The sequence below is a fragment of the Aethalodelphis obliquidens genome, unplaced genomic scaffold, assembly GCF_003676395.1.
Source record: "Aethalodelphis obliquidens isolate GAN/ISIS:26980383/991018 unplaced genomic scaffold, ASM367639v1 scaffold41, whole genome shotgun sequence".
Taxonomy (NCBI): domain Eukaryota; kingdom Metazoa; phylum Chordata; class Mammalia; order Artiodactyla; family Delphinidae; genus Aethalodelphis; species Aethalodelphis obliquidens.
The window spans coordinates 7,234,453-7,257,333 of NW_020837985.1; the positions used below are offsets into that span (position 1 = coordinate 7,234,453).

The following is a 22,881-nucleotide window of genomic DNA, read 5'->3' on the forward strand; positions in this document are numbered from 1 at the left end:
TTTCTAAACACATCAGCGATTCATTTGGTCCAGAAACACAGCTCCAACTTTCCAGAGCAAAGAATCTTAGAGCTGGAAAAATTAACACTGATAGAACACTTTCATGTGGTCTCAAGAGAGATTCCGGGGATTAATGGCAGGAGGGAGAGAGGCTTGAGATGCCTTGCAGATAACTGGGATTGCTAAGAAGCGGCTTGGTTCCCTCTGTTCACAAAGCACTTTTAAGATTGCTGTTGAATTCCACCACTTCTCCTTGCGTGCCACGTGACTTCCCACAAAGACTTTACCTCCCCTCTTCCTGAAAATGGGATTGTTTATCACACACTGACCAGGCCACTACTAGAGTCCAGGAAGAGTCCGACGATGGAGAGACCCACAGTGTATGACAACACGGGCGAGTGCCTGGTACTTGGCATGTGCTCAATAAATGCTGGGGATCAGCAACCCCATGGAGACCTGCCAATCTCCCCTAAAAATAAGAGGGGTTTGGGTTGAAAGTTCCCAAAGTGAAGTTTTTGTTAATTAGTTTGTTTTTAACAATAAAAATATCATATGCTTATGCCTAAAAAAAAAAAACAATTTTTGTTGTTGTTGTTGCTCTGTGCGGCATGTGGGATCTTAGTTCCCTGACCAGGGATCAAACCTGTGCCCTTGGTGGTGAAAGTGCAGAGTCCTAACCACTGGACCGCCAGGGAATTCCGTAAAAATTTTTTTTAAAAAAAGGATATACAGGGCTTCCCTGGTGGCGCAGTGGTTGAGAGTCCGCCTGCCAATGCAGGGGACACGGGTTCGTGCCCTGGTCTGGGAAGATCCCGCATGCCGCAGAGCGGCTGGGCCTGTGAGCCATGGCCGCTGAGCCTGCGCGTCCAGAGCCTGTGCTCTGCAATGGGAGAGGCCACAACAGTGAGAGGCCCGCGAACCCAAAAAAAAAAAAAAAAAAAGGATATACAGTAAGATATCCTCCATCCACCCGAGACCCACCATTGCCTCAGCTTTTCCTCGAAAGTTAAACAGGGGGGCTTCCCTGGTGGCACAGTGGTTAAGAATCTGCCTGCCAGTGCAGGGGACATGGGTTCGAGCCCTGGGCCAGGAAGATCCCACATGCCACGGAGCAACAAAGCCCACACGCCACAACTACTGAGGCTGCACTCTAGAGCCCGCGAGCCACAACTACTGAAGCCATGTGCCACAACTACTAAAGCCCGTGTGCCTAGAGCCCGTGCGTGCTCTGCCACAAGAGAAGCCACGACAATGAGAAGTCTTCACACCACAACAAAGACCCAACACAGCCAAAAATAAATAAATTAATAATAAAAAAGAATGCGTCCTGGAATAAATGGATAAAGAAAATGTGATCTATTGTATATATGTATATAATGAACTATTACTCAGCAATAAAAAAGAAGGAAATCTTGCCATTTGCCACAACATGGATGGACCCTGAAGGCATTAGGCTAAGTGACATAAGTCAGAGAGAGACAAATACCGTATTATCTCACTTACATGTGGACTCTAAAAAACAAACAAACAAAAAAATCCCTAATCATAGGTGCAGAGAACAGATTGCTGGTTGCCAGAATTGGGGGTTGGGGAGTTGGAAATATGGGTAAAGGGGGTCAAGTGTACAAACTTCCAGTTCTAAAGTACATAAATCATGGGGATGTAAGCCCAGTGTGGTGACTGTAGTTAATAATACTACAGTCCATATCTGAAAGTTGCTAAGAGAGTAGATCTGCAAAGTCCTCAGCACAAGAAGCAAAACTGTTGTAACTATATATGGTGATGCATATTAACTAGACTTACTGTGGTGATCATTTCACATTATATCCGAATAGGGAATCATTATGTTGTACACCTGAAGCTAATATAGTGTTATATGTCAACTATAAAGAACATCTCAATTAAAAAAAAAAAGAATGGGGACTTCCCTGGTGGTGCTGTGATTAAGAATCCGTCTGCCAGTGCAGGGGACACGGGTTCAATCCCTGGTCCGGGAAGATCCCACATGCCGCGGAGCAACTAAGCCCATACGCCACAACTACCGAGCCTGAGCACCTAGAGCTATGCTCCGCAGCAAGAGAAGCCACCACAATGAGAAGCCCACGCACCACAAGGAAGAGTAGCCCCCGCTCGCTACAACTAGAGAAAGCCCACGCACAGCAACGAAGACCTAACGCAGCCAAAATTAAAATAAATAAATTTACATATATTAAGAAAAAGAATGCATCCTGGAGATGATTCCTTCTTGGTATATAAGACCTACTATTTTAAACAGTGGCCCAGTATTCTCCTGTAAGGATATACCATAATCCCTTCAATCAATCCTCTCCTGACATACATTTATTTCAGTTGCTTCCAGGGTCTTGCTATTTCAAACAATGCTGCAATGAACATACATTACACACATCTTCACACGTATGTGTAACTACAGGAAAGATGAGATTTATAAGATAAAACCCTTGAAGTGGAATTGCGGGGTCAGAGAGTACTTGCACTTAAAATGTTGGCAGATGGTGCTGAATGGCCTTCAAAGAGCTTGGACTCACTTTCATTCTCACCAACAGTGTCATAAGGATACCAGTCTCTCCACACACATTCACAAAATGTTTTCTTGTTTCTTAAATTCAAGGGAAGAAAGTGGGGGCAGAGCTCCACTCTTGTCCCACTGTCTCTTTCTGCCCCTGAGATATTACACATGATACTACTACTTCCTGAAAATTCTGCCCCTTGGATGCACAACCCAGAGATCAGAGCTTAAAAAAGAATGAACGTCAGACCCCCTGGTTTGCTGAGCTGGCTCAGACTGGCTCAAAAGAGCCAACTACGCACATCTCTTCCCAAGGCCATGTTCACTGACATTATGTCGGTAGCTTGAACTTGGTCGTGGTGGAAGTATTTATACCATAGACATTGGTAAATGCTACAGTCAGGGCTTCTTTTCTTTCCCCCAGAGAGACCTTTGTCAAACATCAGCCCATCAATTCATACTATCGTGGAAACTGAGGCTCTGCTACCCTTCTTTGAATATTTCTGCCCTCAACAGGGGCACAAGTTCTTGGAACCTAAGGACTGGAGGAGATCTGAAGGGACAGCTAATTATTCTGTCTTCTAATGATGCCTCTCCCCTAGTCCCTGTGCTGAGACCTAAGTAGTACCCTCTCCTTCTCTCCTCCATGCCTCTCTACCATATTCCTATCTCTTTATCACTTAGTGCTTATTCTTGATGATTTTCTACAGTGTAGTAATTGCAAACACAGACTCTAGGCTACACTAGGCAACCGGGGGTCAAATCCCAGCTCCATCATTACCAGCTCTGTGACTTTGGGCAAGTGGCTTGAACTACTACACTTTAGTTTCTTCATCTATAAAATACAGATGATAATGATAATGCCTTCCTTATAATTTTGTTCTGAAGATTAAATGAGTTAATGCAAGGACACAGAACAGTGTCTGGCACATATTAAGGACTTAACAAACGTAAACTTTATTATTGTCTTCCAGTTCACTAATTATCTCTTTCACTATGTCTAGTCTGTCAGCTAACCCTTTTGTTAGATTTTAATTTCAATGACTACTTTTCATTTCCATGTGGCAGCTTTTCAAATCAACCTATTCTTTTTCTGTCTTTCATTACATTTTTGAATCACCTTTAGTCTTTAATCATTTGAAAATATACTGGCTTGGGACTTCCCTGGTGGCACAGTGGTTAAGAATCTGCCTGCCAATGCAGGGGACACAGGTTTGATCCCTGGTCTGGGAAGATCCCACATGCCACAGAGCAACTAAGCCCGTGTGCCACAACTACTGAGCCTGCACTCTAGAGCCCGCGAGCCACAACTACTGAGCCTGCATGCCACAACTACTGAAGCCCGTGCACCTAGAGCCCATGCTCTGCAACGAGAAGCCACCAAAATGAGAAGCCCGTGCACCACAACGAAGAGTAGCGCCTCATCGCCACAACTAGAGAAAGGCTGTGCTCAGCAACGAAGATCGAACGTAGCCAAAAATAAATAAATTTTAAAAAATAATAGTTAAAATGAAAACATGATACTTTAAAATATATATATATATACACTATCTTATAGTCTCTTTTAGATGGTTCTATTGCTTTCAACTCAAAGTCATTCATTTCCTGAGAAGTCCATATGATTTAATTGTGAACTCATCCCAGGGTTCTTTCTGTAGGAGTCCTGTTAGGTCTGGGTTGTTGAAGTATCCTCGTGGAGTGATTCTGTGTTTGTGTTAGGGATTCCCACAGTAGGCAGCCAGTTTTTATGTTAATTTCTCAGCTTGAGGAGTTCTCATATCTCATGACAATAACAATATAGATTCCACAACCACATACGGTACAGCCCCAGGTTTTTCATTTCTTGCTGGTGACTTTTTTCCACTCAAAACAAGCTTCCTCTCTGTTTCTCCAGACAGTGGAGTTTTTCTAGCCCCTTTTCATGAAGACGTGTAATGTTTAACGCTCCTGGGCACTCAAGTCCACCTTGGACCCAGGGCTCATTTCTAGACCCACTGTGGTCTTAAAACCTTAACTCCCAGACTCTACAGCCTCCATCTGGGTGCAGAAGCCCCATAAGCTGTCAGGCTTTCAGCTCACATAACCATTTGGCTTAGACATCTCTCTTCATTTTTGACACTTGTAGACTTCCCTTTCTGATGAGCTCCCCTAGATACAGTTGTTGTATTTCAGTCAACTCTGTGTTCCTATCAGGAAGGAGTCACACAAGTCAGTCCACCATGTTGCCAGAAGTGTTCCAGGTCACCAAGTCTAACACACCCAATTACCCATGCTGGAGTTCTGTCCACATTACAACTGCCTCTTACTCAAGGGTTAGCCTCTAAAGTCTACTTGTAATGTTGAAAGTGGAAGGGCATCGGAATTCCTCTTGATAATCCCATAATAAAGGCTCATCACGGAGACGGACAAACCATCTCTCATTAAGTGCAACACAGCCAGTTTTTTCTTCAGCACTGGATTGTGTTTCTTAGGTTGAGCACAAGAAGAAATAGCCGGCTTGAATTTGGGGGCCCACGTTGTATGATAATTAAAATCTATAAATATGAGAAACACACCCGATAGCACAAGATGCTCACCCCCTAAAAAGCCATCGGAACAAAGACCAACAGAAGGAACAGCAGATCTGTGTCTCCCATTCAGCTCACTCCAAGAGACGTGCCTGCTTGGTGGAAAGACAGGGTCACCCACGCTATTTAAAGTGTGATTTTTACCTCTATTTTGTTTTTGTTTGTTTGTTTTATTTATTTTATTTTTGGCTGTGTTGGATCTTCATTGCTATGCGCAGGCTTTCTCTAGTTGCAGCGAGTGGGGGCTACTCTTCGTTGCAGTGCGCGGGCTTCTCATTGCTGTGGCTTCTCTTGTTGCAGAGCATGGGCTCTAGGCACGCGGGCTCAGTAGTTGTGGCTCGCGGGCTCTAGAGCATAAACTCAGTAGCTATGCCGCAAGGGCTTAGTTGCTCCGCAGCATGTGGGATCTTCCAGGACCAGGGCTTGAACCTGTGTCCCCGCATTGGCAGGCAGATTCTTAACTACTGCGTCACCAGGGAAGCCCTCTATTTTGTTTCTGTGGAGCAAGTATATATGGATCTGGATAGGATAGAAGCAGGAACCTATGCTATGACAGACATGATCTGACTTCTATAAGTCAGAATAGTGGCTATCTCCAGGGGCAGTACTAACAGCAAAGGGGCATGAGGGAACTTATGTGACAGGAATACCATGTATCCTGATCTGAGTGGCGGCTCGATGAGTGTAACATGTTAAAAATTCATCAAGATATATGATTAAGATGTGTGCATTCTATGGGTATGACTGAATCATTCTGCTGTACACCTGTAACTAACACATCATTGTTTTTTTTTTCCATTTGAAGGTTTTAATGTTCTTTTTCTTTTTTTTTTTTAACATCTTTATTGGGGTATAATTGCTTTACAATGGTGTGTTAGTTTCTGCTTTATAACAAAGTGAATCAGTTATACATATACATATGTTCCCATATCTCTTCCCAACACATCATTGTTAATCAACTATACTCCAATATAAAATTAAATTTTTTAAAAAAGATGTGCATTATGCAGTCCGTAAGTCATACCTCAACTAAAATAAAAGTTAAAGGCATGCAGGAGAGACTGCTGGATAACATTCTGCCAGTTCTGTCTTCGTTCTATGGCTAAACCTCTCCAGAGATGGACAGTCAAATGGAGGGGAGTGAGGGTACCAGGAAGCGTAGGGAAAGGGCAGAAAAGGGAAGTGCCCTTTCGGGGGTAGAGGGCACCCAGGCTCACAGAACTGGTTTTCCGTGAGGGGCTTTACAACAGCAGCAAGTTTACAGTGGTTAAGAGCAGTAATTCTCGAGCCAGACTGCTGCACGGGAATACTGAATCGACCCCTGCAGTGTACTGTTTGTGTCCGTGTCCCCCCGCCAACATTCATATGTTGGAACCAACCCCCCATATGATGGTAACTGGAGGTGGGGCCTTTGGGAAGTGATTAATTAGGTCATGAGGATGCAGCCCTCATGGATGGGATTAGCACCCTTATAAAAGAGATCTCAGAAAGCTCTCTTGCCCCTTTCACCATGTGAAGTTATAACACAAAGAACCAGGAAGTGGGCCTCACCAGACACCAAATGTGCCAGCACCTTGATCTTGGATTTCCCAACCTCCAGAACTGTGAGAATTAAATTTCTGTTGTATATATGCCACCCAGTCTATGGTACTCTGTTACAGCAGCTTGAACGGACTAAGACGACCCATTCGTTACCAGTGGAATGAACTTGGGCAAGGTTACTTCTCTTCTTTGAACCTCAACTTTCTAGGGCTGTTGCGAAGCTTAAGGTAATTCAAATGAAGCTCTTAGTTCTGAAGCCGGGTGGTCAAATCCAGCTCTGTTACTTACCAACTTGGTAACCTTGAACGAATTACTCAAACTCCAGGCCTCAGTTTCTTCTCCTGTAAAACAGAGTTATAGCAAGGATTAAGCAAGTCACAAGATTCCAGCACACAAAAAAGCCTCCAGTAAATCCTAACCACTGTTGTTTTTTCCTGTACCAGGAATAACAACCCAGTATAGCATTTCTATCCAATAGCATTTCAATCCAAATAACATTTCTCCCGACCATTACAGTTTACAGAGCATGTTTCACAAACGTTTTTCTCATTTAATGTTCAAAATAGTCTTGTGTACTACAAATAAAGAAATGAAGATTCAAAAAAAAAAAAAGGAAATGGAGATTCAGAGATGCTAAGTAACTTGCTGAAGGTTGCACAGCAAGTAAAGAGCAAACCCAAGTCAAACTCCTCTGACGAAGGCACAGTTTGGCTGGACTGCATTGTCCCAGGGACATAGAAGGTGGGGCCTGGCTGTCCTTTCAGACTCAGAATTCTAAGATAAAGGATGCTGGAACTCTGGGGTACCTCAGCAAGTCTTAGTCTCAGCAAAACACTCAGCTCAACTTGAGTTTGAACTGGGCTTAGTCATTCTACCCCTGAATCGCTTCCTGCTTCAGGTTTCTACACCGCAGAGAAAGGAAAACAAACATGTACATTACACCATCCTTGTCACCCTCAAAATCTCTTACAGTGACAAATACTTATGAATCAAAGGGAGTCTCCATAAAACCACAGTTAAACAATATCCCATTCGAACCGATTCACCAGCCTTTAGTGTGAAGATAGGAGCAAGGTCTGCAGTGTCTAGACGCTCTTATTATTGCCTGGAAGAATGCCCTCTTCTGGCCTTAATTTTGATTAAATCTTCAGCTGCCTTGGTGTTTTCTCTTTGCTTTTCATCGGGGGCTGAGACTCCCGGAAGCCACTTAACCAGCCTCACTTTATTCACAAAAGGTTTGGGGGCCCTTCCTAAGTGTCGTGGGAGAACATTATCAGCCGATCATGTCAACCACTCCTGCTACTTTGCCAGCAATCCTCTTGTTCACCAGGACAGGTTTTCTTTCTGCTGTTGCCCGAGTGTGGTTTAAAATTCTCTTTTAAAGAAAAATCACAAAACTGCCCAGTGGCCAAAGAAAAAGGGGATTTCATTTAAGAACCATTTAAACATACGCACAAGCTAAGACCTCAGACGTGTGCACACGCTCCATACTCTGCGTGTATGCGCGTGCACGTACCACACAACACACACGCGCACACAGATGCCCAGAGACATGATGACAGTTCTGACTCCACTCGCTACGTCTTGCAGCTACATAAAGGACTTTTGTTTCTTTCTTTCTGATTCTTTGACCAGATTTACAAAACAGAAAACAGGACAAGCTGTTTACTTGGGAAAAATTTTAGGGTCCTGGCTCAAAGTCCCAGAAATTGGAAAAAAGCATACTAACTCACTCTCACAAAACTTTTTTTTTTTTTAAGGAACTATTTTTACTTTATTTTATTTTTATGGCTGCATTGGGTCTTTGTTGCTGCACACGGGCTTTTCTCTGGTTGCGGCGAGCGGGGGCTACTCTTCATTGTGGTGCGCGGGCTTCTCGTTGCAGTGGCTTCTCTTGTTGCGAAGCACGGGCTCTAGATGTGCGGGGGTGGCACGTGGGTTCAGTACTTGTGGCTCACGGGCTCTAGAGTACAGGCTCAGTAGTTGTGGCGCACGGGCTTAGTTGCTCCACGGCATGTGGGATCTTCTCGGACCAGGGCTGGAACCCGTGTCCCCTGCATTGGCAGGCGGATTCTTAACCACTGTGCCACCAGGGAAGCCCCCAAAACTCTTTGTTTGGTTTTATTTTAAGAACATGAAGAGTTCTTTTAAACATGAAGAGTAAGCTGGTCTTTGCATCACTTAGAGACAAACCCAGGAGATAGAGTATGTCTCCCCTAGAAGGAAAGTGTTCATCTCAAAACAGGGGTGACTTTGTTTCACTTCCTCTGTATGGGCAGAGAGAACCAGGACCATGACTCCAGAAACTGGATCTGATCTTGTCTCCTTTTTAGACTCATAGCATGGGCTCTAGTCCCATCTCGGTCTCCCAGAGCTGTGTGACTTTGGTCAAGTCACTGAACCTCTCTGAGCTCCTGCAGCCGCTGCTGTCAAGTGAGGACACTCATTCATTCAAGAACTATCTACTGAGCACCTACGATGTACCAAGCATGTGGCCATGGGAATAATTCCAGGAATTAAACCATCCCAGCCACAAAGGGCTCTCATTGATTAGTGGGGCAATTACAGGCTGACATGCAATTACAATGGAGTAACAAAAAGTATTACAACAGGGGTGAGTACAGGTGCTGGGCAATCACAGGAAAGGGTATTTAATTAATTCAGCAGGGGATGGAAAGTGATGGGTATAAGAAAGACTTCCCCAAGGAGGTGTTATCTAAGCTGAGAACTGAAAGACAAGTTCGAATTTGCCCAACCGAGGGGATCCAAGTAGAACTGGCAGCACTTGCAAAGGCCCACAGACCAAATTGCTGGTTTACAAGGTCAAGCACAAGAGGTAGGGAGAGAGACATAGGATATGTAGACCTGGATATGTAGGCAGGTGGGCTTGCCAGAGTAACTTGCCTGGACTAGATGACCTCCCAGGGGCCCTCCCAGTCCTAAGGGCTAATTCTGTGGTCTTCTGAGAGCCCAGCTCGTCCTCTTTTCCCAACAGCCCTTTCACCAGCACAGCCAAGTCCCTGAGTCCACTCCAGGGCACGAAGGAAGTCCCAAGCATCCCACGTGGGCCCTCCTCCTTCCTCTTTCTTTTCCCTTTGAGAGTGACTAGGCAGTGACTCAAGGAGGGAACTGTCCTCTACTTGTCATTTGTTTCTAAAAAACTACACCCAAAGCTCACATACACAGTTATTTGACCAACCTTCTCCCACCCAGCCCCTGACCTAGCTGAAGAAACACTGGAATTATCTGTGTCCCTGTCTGTCTGCTCCAGGACACTTCAAGCTACCTGAGGGCTCCCACTCTGTTTTGGTCATATCCTGGTGTCCCCAGCACCTGGTATTATTCCTGACTTACAGTAGGTCATCAAAAACACATGCAGAACGAAAGGATTTCCTCTCTCTGCAAATGAGCACCCATCCAGAGCTGCCCCAGACAGCAGCTCTGTCTGAGGCCAGAGCGGGAAACCCAGAGACTCAGAGAGGTACCAGCTCAAAACTCCTCTGCCAGGGCTCTCTAAGCCACTCCAGATGCTCAGCAAAGCCCCATCGGAAAACCAACAGCCCCCCTTATTTACCAATGAAGAACCTCAGGTCCAAAAGAATGATATGACTTGTCCAAGGTCTCTTAGCAAATGCAATATAATGTTTTTAAAAGGGGGACAACGTTCTTTCTTTTTCTTTCTTTTTTTTTTTTTTTTGGACAACTTTCTTAAATGGAAGGCCATCTAGTCACACCTACCAGAAACGTTGCTTATTTTAGGGGAAAATGCTTAATGTTGGCAGGTCTAACGGAATCTTTCCTTTACCTGACCGCCAATTACACCACACTTTCACAACTCCTGGGATTTTCTAGGCAGGACTAAAAGTTCCCACTGAAACAAATCTATTGATGAAGGTGCCTAAAAATGTTTTTAGGGATTGAATATGTTCTTGGATTACGGATCATTTTTTAGATTAAATCTCTATTATGTGATCTCAGGCTATAAGAATTTTTAAAGAAAAGTTGAGCTCCCCAAACCACTTAGTTCCCTCTTGCTTTTTTAATGTTTTGACATTAGCTTTACTGTGACAGCAAACACGATTTTTAAGGAGGCCATTTCGACCTATATAACCCCTCCATCTAAAGAATTCCTCATAATTCCTGTGTCCTCCTAAAGTTTTTATTCACAAATCTATACTGTGTACATACACATGTATTTCATTTAAAGGAATTACTTTTAGTGTAGAAGTTCCTTAGAGTACTTTTTTCTTAAAAAAAAAAAAAAAAACTTAGTATGCAAGTCACTGGCATGATGTTTCTGAAACCACCCCCGAGCAAAACCCAGGTGACAAATTAAGTGCACCTGGAAATTCTGGGTCTGAGACACTGAGGGTGACATTTTCTAGCCTGCTTCATTTAATTATTATTCTGACACTTCCCATATCCCAGTTAATAGGAAACAGACAAAGCAAAGCAGGTGTTTTACTTATATCCACCTGGCACAGCAAACTCCCAAAGTTTGCAATAGTTGCTTATTGCTGAAGAGTTTAAGGCAATATTTTTCTGCCAGTGAAATAACATCTCAAACAGCCTAGCATAGTGGTTCTCACCCCGGCTCAACCAGAGCCCACAGGGGAGGGAGGAAAACCTTTAAAAATACTGCCGCTGGATCCCGAGCCTGCACAATTAAACAGACTCTCTAAGGATGAAACTCCAGCACTATAGTTTTCCAAAGATCCCCAGGTGATTGTATGGTGCAAACAGGACAGTGAAGCAGGGGCCTAGGATAACTCATTAGACAAAGGAAGCCCATGGGAAATCTTATCTGGAAGTGAAAAACGCATCGTAATTAAATAAAGCAGCAGATGTAAAAGTACCTAACAGGGCCTGTTACCCAGAAGACACTTAATAAATGTTAATTAAACAAAAAAATAATAATTCAAATAATTACTCCTTCTCCTCAGTAAATTCATCTTGTAATTTTATTGGCTTGTTTATCACATGCTGTTTTTTCTTAGCCATGATTGGCTAGAATCTATCCTTGTTAATAAAATTAGAAACGTATACCCATAATCCTGTTCAATTACAGGAGCTCTGTAGTATTTCCAACAACTCTTAATCACTTATTTAATAAAACTTTCCCCCAGAACAGTGGCTAATACATACTAAATACTCAACAAATGTTAGCTATTTATAAGAATTCATGATAATTCTTATAACTTCAGTTGAAACTTATTTTATACTATCTGGAGGACTTAGCAAGAATGTAAAAAAATTACCCGGGCAATCTTTAACAAACTTATAAAAACAGACTTTTAAGCACATCAATTCTTTCTATAAATTTGTGAAAAAAATATTAAATGTGATCATTGCACAGGTAGCTAGCTTATCTCGCACATTCAAGGGGGCCCTGCAAAAGTAACTTGTGAACACTCAGCAGTTTCCATAGTCACTTGAAAATGCTAACACTGCAATTAGCTCAAAGTGGTCTCTTAATCCGACTTTTCCCTACCACTGCCTCCCTGACCCTGAATTAGGAAGGCGATTTTTCTATATGTTCACATTACCCCTCAGTTCTAACTAAGAAACCAAAAATCTGTTTTAAAAAAAAGAATATAATTTCTTAATCAGGATGAGGAGGTCTTATTTAGAACATTTCCAAACCTCTTGTTGCCCTGCTCAGATGAATTACGCCAGTCCGCATCTGTCTCGGGTTGCGCTAAGCAGAAGAGGCGTTCAGCAGCTAGGCTGGAAGATCTGCTGTGCTTGGTTCAGGATTCACACTGTTATCGGGAGACCTTTCCACAGCTCACACCTGAGCATGCTACCCTTTGCTTCTCTCTGCCTTCTATCTCCAAACATCTGCCATTTCATGTTTTAAATCAACACACGTGCAAAAATACTCATGACGTGCCCTTCTTTATATGCATATTATACGTCAATAACAAGCACTATTGGTCTGAATGTTTATGTCCCCCGCAAAATTCCAATGTTGGAATCCTAAGCCCTCAATGTGATGGTATTAGGAGGTGGGGCCTTTGGGAGGTCATGGGGGTGGAACCCTCACGAATGGGATTAGTGCCCTTATAAAGGTGACACCAGACAGCTCCCTCACCCCTTCTGTCATGGGTGGAGGGCCCTTACCCGACCATTGCTGGCGCCCGGATCTCAGACTTTCAGCCTCCAGAACAGTGAGAAATAAATGTCTGTTGTTTATAAGCTCCCAGTCTGTGGCACTTTGTTATAGCAGACTTGACAACTAAAACAACAAAGTCGAAAGTGACCACACATGGGCCTTTGGCTAGTAACAGCTTGGTTTGCTCAATAAGAATGTCATGACTGACTGCCACATGCCAGGCAGCTCCAAAGGTGCCAGAGAGATGGACATGAGGACAGAGTTCCCATCTTCAAGGATCTCAGGCTCCAAGGAGAGTGTGGATTGGCTACTGTGACACAGTGTGACTCTGACCCAAGGGCGACAAGGAAACGCAAAGGATAGGGTCACAGGGGCAGCCCTAAATATTTAGAATCAGAAATTAGGAAATAAAAATAAATAAGCACATAGGAGATAAATGGTTGTGGATAACAATGTTAAAATAACTACTGCAGCTTTCATCAATCACACCACCCTCTCGACGCCCATCACCTAAACTTATGCCACACTAAATCCTATGCCACTTTGTATCATCTGACAACACAGGGTTGCCACAAATCTCTACTTGTAAAAAATGCAATATCTTCAAAGCACAATAAAACAAGGTATGCATGTACTCGAGCTTCTTTTATTCACATACTCTCTTCCCCGAGGTGGCAACCCTCTAAGTGGAAGGACTCTGACCTGACTCCGGAGCTCACCTTTCTCCCAAATCCAGGGCCTGAGATTTGGGGAGACACTGCTATTGTACTGAGCTATTCTCTTTCAAAGATAATATTCAGCAATAACGTTTATTATCATTTCCCTCTACATCCCTTCTCTCCTGGAACGATGGACCATTTTCAGTGTCGAATTCTGAAGCAGGATAAAATCCAAAACATAGTTTCTACATGATGCTTAACCATTCTCCTTGCACAGGCTGATTTCAGCTGAAGATGTATACACATCTCACACTTTTTTCCAGAGTATCATGATCTACTGCTTATATATGTTACAATATTTTTAATGAAGCTGTAGTACTTGCAGCTCTATGTCCGGGTAATAAATTTGCCTTTAACCTTAAAAAAAAAAAATCCCTCATTTAGGGGGAGTGGAGACACTACATAGTAGAGTGCTTACATGTTGGTAAATGTTCAAAATATTTTAAAGCTTTAATCAATCATTTCTTTAAACTAATAACATTAATTATTACTGTGTACTTTAATAAGTGGCCTGGGGGACTTCCCTGGTGGCGCAGTGGATAAGACTCCATGCTCCCAATGCAGGGGGCCTGGGTTCGATCCCTGGTCAGGGAACTAGATCCCCACATGCATGCCGCAACTAAGAGTTCGCATTCCACAACTAAGGAGCCCTGGAGCCGCCCTAAGGAGCCCGCCTGCTGCAACAAAGACCCGGTGCAACAAAATAAATAAATAAATATTTTAAAAATAAATAAAAATAAATGGTCTTTCTTTTTCTTTTTATGCTGCAGCTCAGCACACCACTGAGTTAAGAAATCTAACAAGAAGGTGAAGAAGGGAGACACAGAAAACAGACTTGTGGTTGCCAAGAGGGAGGGAGGGAGGGAGGGAGGGAGGGAGTGATGGATTGGGAGTTTGGGGTTAGCAGATGCAAACTCATATAGAGAATGGATAAAAAACAAGGTCCTACTGTATAGCACAGGGAACTATATTCAATATCCTGTGATACACTATAATGGAAAAGAATATGAAAAAGAATGTATATATATATATGTGTAACTGAGTCACTTTGCTGTACAGCAGAAATTAGCACAACATTGTAAACCAACTGTACTTCAACAATTAAAATAAAGAAAGAAAGAAAGAAGGTGAACAAGGAAGGAAAAGACCTCTTGGGAATTGAACAGCCAGACTTAATACCCTCTCAGGAAAACCTCAATCCTGTGGGCTAGCCCTAGCCCTACCCTTTTCAAACTGGAGAAAAGGAAAGAAGCTCATTAACAGAGAAGCAAGGTAAAGATGTTGTTTCTGAAACACAAGGGAACTGATTATCAAACACTCAGTCATATCACAATTTACCTGAAAAAGTGACATTGGTGGAGCTAGAGAATATTATTGCGGGTATCTGGTCTAACTGCCTGGTTTTACAGGTGAGAGAATCTGAAGCATGGAAGGAAAGGAACATGCCTGTGGTGAAGACAGCAGAATCACAGTAGAGTCAGAACCGTCTCCCAAGATTCCCAACTCCTAACTACCCAGGGCTGATCACTGAGTTTCCGCACACTTCCAAACTCCTTCACCTGGTTAACTGCATACCAGATGTCCACTCTCAGCTCGGGTGTATCCCGCTTCAGAGAGGCTTCCGGGTACACCATACCTGGTGCTCCCCTTTCTCAGAGCACTCTTCCCACTTTACCTGAATGGTGCCGCCACTCCATCAGCTAGCTTCCCCCCCCCTGAACTTGCAGCAACTTTTTGCTCAACTCTGTGTCCTGGACCTGAGCACAGGCGTGACATCTACAGGGACACTGTGCAGCGAACAGAGTAACTGACTCCTCTCAGGTTGCCTGGGAATTTTCCAGCTTTAGCAAAGCAAGTCCCAAGTCTCAGGAAACCCCTCAGTCTCAGGCAAACCAGGACAGCTGGTGATGCTAATAGCGGATGCCAACAGGGTGAGACGGCCTGCTCACCATGTCCCCTCCTCTAACCATCCTCAGCCATACGTGCCAGGCCCGGAGCCCTGTCTGTGCCATTCGGTCACTCTAGCTCAGCACTATCTGATAGAACTTTCTGCAGTGCTGAAGATGTTCTATACCTACACTGTCCAATACCATAGCACCAGACCCATGCGGCTACAGAGCGGCTGAACTCTGGCTACTGTAACTGAGTTTTTAATTATGTTTAATTTTTATTAATTTCTATTTAAATAGCCCCATATGGCTAGCAGCCACCGTACGGAACAGCTCAGCTCTGATTTTACATAATTGGAGCTACAGTACATCTCTGTGCACAGAAATGAGCTTTGAAGTCAGACCGACGTTGGTTCGAAACCTGACTCAGTCATTTGCAAACGTGTCACAACTCCTTGGGGAATCTTGTTTCTCCCTCTGTAATCCTTGCAAATTTACTACGACACAATGTTCAGAAAGTGGCTGGCCCCTAGTAGAACTTCAAGAAATAGGATTTCTCTAGAAGGAGAGAAACCAAATCAATGTAAAAATGCTAGAAAAATCTGATTCTGAACCCAAGAGTGCAAGAGCATCATATCGACCAGATCTCCAACACCCCTGTCAGGTTCAAATTCGGATTCTAAACTGCCATGGCCGTCCTGCTTGATTTCTGTCCCAGGCCTGTGGCTGGCTGTCACTGAGTCCCACTGGGGCAGCAGGCACTGGGTACGGGGAGATACTGTGCTAGGTCACCTGAGCGTGGCCCTACACAGTCCCAGGGGTAGGGATCCAGGCTCTTCCCAGAGCAGGGAGGAAGCAGCGCCCAGAGGAAGCCCAGGTGCCCCAGAGGGCTCACGTGCACCCCAGGCCGGCCGCTGGTGCCCAGGGGTTCGGGGCACACTGGGGACATCCCGCGTCCTGCACATCCACGGGGAATGCCACCCCTGCTGCCTCTCGAAAGGGTCAGGACACAGTAATGAGCTGGGAACCAGGTGCAGTTGCGAAGCCCCTGAGGCATCTGGTTGCTGGAACCTCTCCCCAGCCCTAATGAATCCATCCCCTCGGCAGGAACGGGCAGCAGGTCCCCGGAGAAGCAGGCTGCGGTCAGAATCACGTGGGGAGTTTTTAGAAACAGTGCTCCCCAGCCTGGGAATCGGTATTTGCAGACAGCTCCCAGGTGACTATGCGGCATGGCTGGGACTTGGTATTCTTCACCTGAGCGCTTGGGAAGGTGGTTCTGCTGAGGACTGTCTAGGGCAGCGCTAGGGCTGGGGAAAGAAGTCCCTTGTCAACGGGTCCCTCCCTCTGGCTGCAGGGACAACAGTCAGATGGCAGCAGGACCCCGCAACCAGAGCTGGGACACGAGCTGCTCCCCTCCTTCCAGCCCCAACTGGCAGAGACCCTTCCGGTTCACCAGGGCTGACCTGTCCCATGTCTCATGTGCAGCACCGGTGGGGAGGGGCCTCCTTTCCCACTAGCCCCTGAGCACCCGTGAACAGAAGCCCTAATCCATACACCTCTCGGTCCTGGGGTCCCAGGGCTGGCCGCAGCACTGAGGAAGCCCACAGTAAAAGCTGTCATTGTGGTCGTTACTCTCATTTCAGTGAAAAGGAAACCAGAACCTAGAGACGGTATGACTCACCCAAGGCCCATGGTGCGGTGGCAGGGCTGGGACAGGAGCTCGGGCGCCTGGGTTCATTCCCTTCCTGATGCCCCAGGTTGAGGCCCACTGCTTCCTCTACCCTCACCCACGCTCTCTCCTCTCCCTCCTGCAGCCAATATCCAGGCTCTGACCACTAGGGTAAACTCTCATCTAGTATCCTCGGGCTCTGATTTATAGGACCCCTCACCTGTCCTCAAAACAGTCCATGGAGTCTAAGAGCACCCCTTGGGCACTATACAGGGGGTTGGTTTTCAGCCCAGCATTGGAGCCTGACATACCCAAGTTGCCACTGAGTAGCTGCGTGGTCCTGGACACATGCCTTAACTTCTCTGGGCTCGGCTTCCTCAGCTGTAAATGGGGATGATGATATTTACCACTAACGGTTGTGGAGAGGATTATTCAGTGAGGTCAGTCAAACAGATCACACGGGCACCACGACCAGCCGGCAGGAAGTACTAACAGCTGGTAGGTATTACTCAGGTAGCGAGCACCACCCTTCTCATCACCTGCTCCGCGCTCCAGATTCAGGCCCATGGTAGAAGCCTCCAAACTCCGCACCCTCTTTATTTATTTATTTTTGGCTGCGTTGGGTCTTTGTTGCTGCGCGCAGGCTTTCTCTAGTTGCGGCGAGCGGGTGCTACCCTTCCTTGCAGTGCACGGGCTTCTCATTGCGGTGGCTTCTCTTGTTGCGGAGCACGGGCTCTAGGCGCGCGGGCTTCAGTAGTTGTGGCACACGGGCTCAGTAGTTGTGGCTCGCGGGCCCTAGAGCGCAGGCTCAGTAGTTGTGGCGCACGGGCTTAGCTGCTTCGTGGCACGTGGGATCTTCCCGGACCAGGGCTCGAACCCGTGTCCCCTGCGTTGGCAGGTGGATTCTCAACCACTGCGCCACCAGGGAAGTCCCTAAACTCTGCACCCTCTTGCCTTTCTCTTCCCACAGGCCACCCTGGGCCAGCTGGCCCGCCGCACTGCGCCTGGCCTGGCCTCTTGGGTGCCTGCACCGCCCTGGAGGACCAGGTGGCTGGGGCATCAGAGGTCATGCCCACCCTCACCCCCGAGTTCCCCAGAAATAATAAACGAGAAGTAACTCTTTCTATTCCTCGTTCGGGACTTCCTTAATTGAAGTCAAATATTTGCACACTCTCCAAGGCCTGTAAACCCGAACTGCTCACAGGAAAGAGAAAAAAAAAACTTGGGTGCAAAGAGAGCAAGTGTGGGCAGCAGCGGCCTCATCGAAGCTCAGAGGAAAGGGCAGCCGATCTGAAGAAGCACTCAGCCCAGCTGAGCAGGAGAAGACTGTCATTTCCAGAGCAATCTCCCCGGCCTCTCTCCAGCGGCCTCCACAAATTCAGTGGCACACTCGCTCATGCCCGTGGCCCAGGGGGAATCCTCGAGGGTGTGAGTGTAAGGAGGGGTGGGGGAGGGGTGCGAGCCAGGAGGAGTTCCTCCAGCCCCGCCCCAAGAGCTTCCAAACTAGCCGGCGGCGTTCAGCTGGCGTTAAAACACCGAAGGACTCCACACAGCTTGGGAAAGAGCTGCTGTCTGGAGCCCCTCTCCCCGGCGGCCCTTCCCCAGAGCTCCCAGACCTACCCCGGCACCCAGCAAGGGAAGGATGAACATCCGGCACTGTGGAACCTTCCAGAAAGGACTCTGATGGGTGCCCAATGTTAAACATTCTGCCCATCACCCCTGGGCACAGTTAAGGCTCATGAAAAAGGCAAATAACATTCTGAGGGATTCAGAAAAGGGACAAGGCCCTCAATAAATGTTTGCTGGCAGTAGCACCTAGGACAGGCCACGGAACCACGGCGCCTCCCTCCCTCTGGGCCACTCACTCCACCCAAGGTCATGACACCACTGTCACAGAAGCCTCCCTGGCCAGGCAAAAGGAAAGTCTGTGCTGACCTCTCACCCTAACCCTAACCGTAACCAGGCAGAAGGAAGCTTCTGGGCTCCTGCCCTGCCCAGCCTCCAGCCCCTCTGGGATGGTACCAGTGTCCTCTGGGGCATCCCCTGACCCTCCCCTCCACGTGCTCCAGGGGCTAGCATATCACCAAGGGAAGGGCTGTCAAAGCACAGAATCTTCCAGAATCAGTGGCTGCTACAAGAACAAGCAAAACTGGCCTGTAAGAGCCCTCTCAGGACTTCCCTGGCGGTCCAGTGGGTAAGACTCCACGCGCCCAGTGCAGGGGACCCGGGTTCGATCCCTGGTCAGGGAACTAGATCCCGCACGCATGCCGCAACTAAGACCCGGTGCGGCCAAATAAATAAATAACTAGCTAAATAAAAGAGTCCTCTCGAGGTTCAGGAATGGTCATGTGACCCGAACTGGCCAATCAGAACCTACTCTAGCACTTTGGCTGAAGGCACCAGGAAAGGGTGCCCTCCTCGCCCACACACAGGGTCGTTAACCTGAAAGGCTGAAAGCCTGAACCCATCTCACAGGGAGAGACTGCCTGAGAAACAAGGAGGGAGGGAAGCAGGGCCAAGAGACAGTGGGAGACAAAACCCGGCCAGCGTATGGTTGGGCCCTGGTTCAGCCACCCCTCACCATTTAGCGACTTGACACAGTAAATGAACTTTTTCAAACCTAGGCCAGCTTGAGTTTGCTTTCTGTCACTTGCAACCCGGAGCACTGACTGACACGTTCCTCAGTGGGTGCGTGAGAAGATGCTCGTTGCTACCCGGCCCCGCTTCTTGCCCTGGCTGCCATTTCTTGTGACTTTGTGGCTTGCTGGTGGCATCTGGGAGGCTGGCTCCAGGCCCTACAGCCTCCGCTCCCTGCAAACAGAGCATCCGTCTCACTGGACCCCTAGACTCCGGTCTCTTGCCCTCCATCTCCCAAGCTACCACTACTGACCTTTTCTTTCTCTTTTTCTTTCTTTAAAAAAATTTTAAGGCTTCTTTTTTTTTCTTTAGTTTTATTTATTTATTTATTGCCCACGCAGCGGGGCATGCGGGATCTTAGTTCCCGGACCAGGGGTCGAACCCGCGCCTTCTGCAGTGGAAACAGAGTCTTAACCACTGGACCGCCAGGGACGTCCCTAGTTACCTTTTGTAATACACATATCCTGCAGTGGCCCCATACTGCCTGAGGATTATGATGCAAGCTCCCTGAACACAGCTCATGAGGCTGCCATCACAGGCCCCGATGACCTGTGTTCTCCACAAGAACCCTCCAGTCCAGCCACGCGGAACTACTCCGAGATCCCTCCCAGGTCCAGGCACTTGCAGGCTCCACCAGATAGGAACAGTGTTTCCAAACCATCCCAGCTGACTACATAAGCTCTTCCAGAGCACCTCATGTTCAGTAAACCACATCCTGTCCACTGAGGTCAAAGACCCCACTCTTCACAGGAGTTAAGTCAGTGTTGAGAGAACTGCATAAACACAGCCTCTTCCCGCGCCCCCCCCCGCCACCGCACCCATCCACCCCCCGCCCGCCGCAGATGACTTTCAAGGCCCTCCCAAAAGCTTTCTAACTGCTACGGAAGCCATAAAGTGGCTCAGAGTTAAGCCTTTGTTATGTAAATTAAAGCTCCCCTACCAAGTTTCCACTGAAAAATCGGCCAGCTGTGTAAATTTCTTTTTTTTTTTTTTTTTTGCGGTACGCGGGCCTCTCACTGCTGCGGCCTCTCCGGTTGCGGAGCACAGGCTCCAGACGCGCAGGCCCAGCGGCCATGGCTCACGAGCCCAGCCGCTCCGCGACATGTGGGATCTTCCCGGACCAGGGTATGGACCCACGTCCCCTGCCTCGGCAGGCGGACCCTCAACCACTGCGTCACCAGGGAAGCCCTGGCTGTGTAAATTTCATTCAAAGCCATAGGAAAAAGTCTATGGATAAAACTTCTCTTGACACAGAACATAAACAGACAGCATTTATAATTACAGAGAGTTCATTTCAAGAAAGATTTTAAAGAACTCCCAGTGCAACCTTCCCATTTTACAGAAGTGGAAACTGAGATTCCAAGAAGTGAAATGATACCTCAGGGTCACACAGTCAGGAGGCAGAGGAGCCAGGACAAAACACCAGGTTCTCTGCTTCTTGCCCCCCTAATAATTTATAAATAATAACCTTACTTTCATTTACTTTATTTTATTACAACACTAATTCATACACACTCACTTAAAAATGTGAGCCACAGAGAAGTTCTGTATGTATTTTCTGCTCTTTGCACATCTCACTGGGTGTCTGAAAAACGGGGTCTCTGTTTCCTGGCAGCGCCGCTGGAGCCCTCCAGGCCTTAGACTTTGTGTGGTTTCTCACCCTCCCTGCTGCACATAAACAACGTCAACAGGGGCAACACAGACAATAACAGTTGCTGGTTATGCAATGAGAGGCAGCCTCTACTTCCTAAAGTGGGCCTAGGTGGTGGAGGCAGCACTCTGTAAAAATGTCTACCCACCCCTGGACCCAGCAACTTGTCATGAGGACATTCATTCATTACTCAGTGTGGGTTGTTTTGTTCTGTGTATGTCCCATTCATCTCTAAAGAAAAAGCATCTTGCGGAGTGGCAGTGATTTCAGAAACAGCCTGGAGTTTGAATTTCTGGCGGCTCCTTTCACTCACTGTGTGACCTTAGACAAGTCACTTAACCTCTCTGAGGCTCAGTTGCTTCATCTTCATAAAATGGCAGAAACACCAACCACGGAACAGAGTTTGAGCCCCTCGGGCTCTAGTTAAGAGCTTGGCAGGAATTTCCTGACAGTCCAATGGTTAGCACTCTGTGCTCTCACTGCTGAGGGCCCGGGGTTCAATCCCCGGTCAAGGAAGTAGAATCCCACAAGCCACGCAGCACAGCCAAAAGGAAAAAAAAAAAGAAAGAAAGGGGGGGCTTGGCCCCTCTGCGGACCTCGGTCATCACCTTGGATTCTCTAAGTCTTTCCGCCTCCCATTAACTGCTTAGCTTACAGGCCACGATCCTCAGAGACCGATCCTCAGAGACCCGCTCAGACCAGGCCAGCCAACGTCATCCCATCCACACCTCCCTCTCATGCAGAGTCAGGCCCTAGGCGGCCGCCTTCCTGCCTGGGGACCAACCACCCCTTGGTCAGGTGCCCCCAAGGCCCTGTCAGCTCCAGGGCCCAGCTCTACCACCTGGTCATCCAGGTCTGGCCAAGAAGCCCCACGGTCAAGTTTCTCCTCAAAGGCCTAAAAACTTCTAACGGTCACCATAAAATTACTCGCTTTTTCCCTCGTGGAAATTTAAAGTAAGTCACTGAAGTCTATACAACACTTTCTCACATTGAAAATGCAATGCTTGCAAGATTCCTTTACCCATCTCTGTCCGGAATGAAGCTTGTGTTCTGTTTACTGCTGTCACTGAGGAAGTGAGAGGGGCCTGCCTACCCACCAAGCTCAGACTGAACGATCAGGCTTTTGTCTGGATCTCATCTCTGTCAATCCCACCCCCCCTACGGCAGGGTCAGAGCCCCTCACCCCCATCTCCTTCTGGGTAGACATCTGTCTATAGACTGAACCCTCTATGTCTGCTCGCCAGCCCCCAACCCCAACCAGTGAGGAGTCTAGATGGGCTCAGACAAGGGGGGAGAAGCAGAACTCATAAGCAGAAGCTGGAACGGGGCGGCTGGGGGGATGCTAATGTATAGCAGACCTGCTTGGAGTAAGAAAGGCAGGCATGGTGTTCGCAGCGGCATGGATGGACCTAGCGATAACCCTACTAAGTGAAGTAAGCCAGACAGACAAGTACCCTATGATGCTGCTGATGTGTGGAATCTAAAAGCAATGATACAGAAATAGACCCACAGACACAGAAAACAAACTTTTATGGTTACCGAAGGGGAAAGGGGGGAAGGGACAA

The 22,881-nt window shown here is 46.9% G+C and overlaps 1 protein-coding gene across 10 annotated transcripts in view; it reads right to left on the reverse strand.

Annotated features, from left to right (window-relative positions):
- The window catches only part of CYRIB (CYFIP related Rac1 interactor B), a 153,466-nt gene that overhangs the window by 107,924 nt on the left and 22,661 nt on the right, over positions 1-22,881 (reverse strand). For 8 of the 10 annotated variants that reach the window (XM_027132466.1, XM_027132453.1, XM_027132463.1 and 5 more), the window contains exon 2: positions 6,925-6,977. The exons of the other annotated variants lie outside the window; for them this stretch is intronic. The gene's annotated coding sequence lies outside the window, so the exon portion shown is untranslated. The remainder of the gene's footprint in view (positions 1-6,924; positions 6,978-22,881) is intronic. 10 annotated transcript variants of the gene reach the window in all.